The sequence below is a fragment of the Octopus bimaculoides genome, chromosome 1, assembly GCF_001194135.2.
Source record: "Octopus bimaculoides isolate UCB-OBI-ISO-001 chromosome 1, ASM119413v2, whole genome shotgun sequence".
Taxonomy (NCBI): domain Eukaryota; kingdom Metazoa; phylum Mollusca; class Cephalopoda; order Octopoda; family Octopodidae; genus Octopus; species Octopus bimaculoides.
In genome coordinates, this window is record NC_068981.1 from 68324267 (window position 1) to 68326519 (window position 2253).

At 31.5% G+C, this 2253-nt stretch overlaps 1 protein-coding gene across 1 annotated transcript in view; it reads right to left on the minus strand.

Annotated features, from left to right (window-relative positions):
• LOC106873299 (neuronal acetylcholine receptor subunit alpha-10) overlaps positions 1 to 2253 on the minus strand; it is a 1066434-nt gene that overhangs the window by 805935 nt on the left and 258246 nt on the right. The window contains exon 3 of the mRNA XM_052975253.1: positions 1862 to 1938. The gene's annotated coding sequence lies outside the window, so the exon portion shown is untranslated. The remainder of the gene's footprint in view (positions 1 to 1861; positions 1939 to 2253) is intronic.

The window sequence follows — 2253 nt, forward strand, 5'->3', positions numbered from 1 at the left end:
TATATATATATATATATATAATTGTTACTATGACTAGGGTATTAGCAAACACCTATACTGTTCAGCAATGTATGTGTTTCCTAACACCTTAGCCACATTTACTAACAATTATAACTCTTCTTTGAGATTTTTATCCAGTTTTATTCAGCAGTTAATTACAGATTTCGTCTTCAACTGATGCATATTGTGTATTTATGTGCACTTATTGCTAGTTGCATCCTCTTCAAGATGGGTGTTACATGCATTGTTCAAATAGATTCTGTCTCTTCTGGCCCATTTTTACTTTTGAGAACAATTAATACGACTTTAAAATATTATTTCTTGATAATTGACATAGATAGTTCCATAGAAAGACTTTAATGAGACATATTGGATTCGATTGCCTAAAAACCACTGCTAAATGTGCAGGATATGAATTTAAGCCTCTAACCCAAGAGTAACTTAGTCTTAATTTGAACTCAGATTGTAAGGACAGACGAAATACAGCTAAACAGTTCGGCTGGTACGCTAACGATTCTACCAACCATGTGTGTGTGTGTGTATGTGTGTGTATGTTTATGTGTTGGTATGTGTGTATATGTGTGTGTGTATATATATATATAAATGATGTGTGTGCCGCATGTGTGTGTGCTATGTGATAATTGTGTGTGCGTGAGTGAGTGTGCGTGAGTGAGTGTGCGTGTGTGTTAAGCAAGTTTGTATAATATTTTTCAATAGAACCTAACACATGATAGAATAAATGCAGCTATTACTTAATGATAGGTTTCCATTCACAAATTACCGGGAACATTTCTATATTCAAAATTTGCTGGCAGAAAATTACGTGATTTCACAACGATGTTTTTAAACTTTAAATATCTTAATTCTGTAAAATTACAATCAGTTTACGCAAAAAATATGACAATACATACCTGATAAAATGTGTGCCTTTATTTTTTCTTTGAATTGACTATTCCTGTGCATCAAGTGCTAATAATAAGAATCTAATAGACGACAGTATGATAGTATGTTCTATGAATCGATAACATATACTATGACGTATATTCCAAGGAAAGATTGAATATAAAGGAAATGATTTTTCGATCGGCTGTCATTTGACATCTAACAAACGAACATACTGAACTCCCATGTAAAACTTATAAAAACAGTGATACCTAAGTTTGAGAGATGAGGAGAAAGTAAAATAAAATTCTATATCTTAAGATTTTTAATTCTCGTCACGTAAACATTATAAAGAATATTGGTGAGAAATAAAACAGGACATTCTATGCGTAAAACAGGAAATGAAATGATGCGTTCTTCAGACAAACATTCTTACAGAAAAATGTAACGAATATAATGCTTAATATTTCATAAACAGTCTTGTAACAGCTAAACGCGATGTAGATATGATAGAAACTGTTTAATTAAACGATTTCCAAACTGAACTCAAGGCATGTATCATATGCATATATATATTTGTATAAATATATGTGTGTGTGTGTGTGTGTGTGTACGAGTGTGTGTGTATATATATAAATGCATATATGTATCTATCTATATATATGTATATGTATAGTATGTGTGTGTATAAATATATATATATATATATATATATATGCACACATATATGATATGTTTACATACAGAGAGAAAGAGAGAGAGAGAGAGAGAGAGAGAGAGAGAGAGAGAGAGAGAGAGAGAGAGAGAGAGAGAGAGAGCGAAAGAACGGAAGAGGAAAAAGAGGTAGTGGAAGAGTACACGTGAGAAAATACTTCTAAATTCAAAGAGAAAAAAAAGTTCAGGAATGCGTTTAAAACAGGATGTGCATTAATAAAGCGTTTAAAATAAGTGAAATTACTTATATAATTTTAAACCTTACCTAGTATAAAGATGCCCAGTATTGGATTAATCTCTTTGAAAGTCAGGGCCTGAAGTCAGAAAGGAATTCCGTAATTCCTGTAAATGAAAAAAAAACAAAAAAACTAAATTAAGTTTTTTTAAGAAATACAGGCTGAACATTCAGATATCATAGGGTATAATAAAATCTATGCCTTCCAGGGTATATATATATTTATAGACGCGAAACGTAAAAACATGTTTCTTTTCTTCCCTGAGCGTTTACTAATACATTGCATGTACCACATCACCGCTATGCTGTTTTTTCCCTGTGTATGTTCTTAGTGTTTTGTTTTATATATATCTATATCTATCTAACTATCTATCTCTCTCTCTATATATTTCTGTGTTCCTTTCTGTCGAAGGGCGTATATA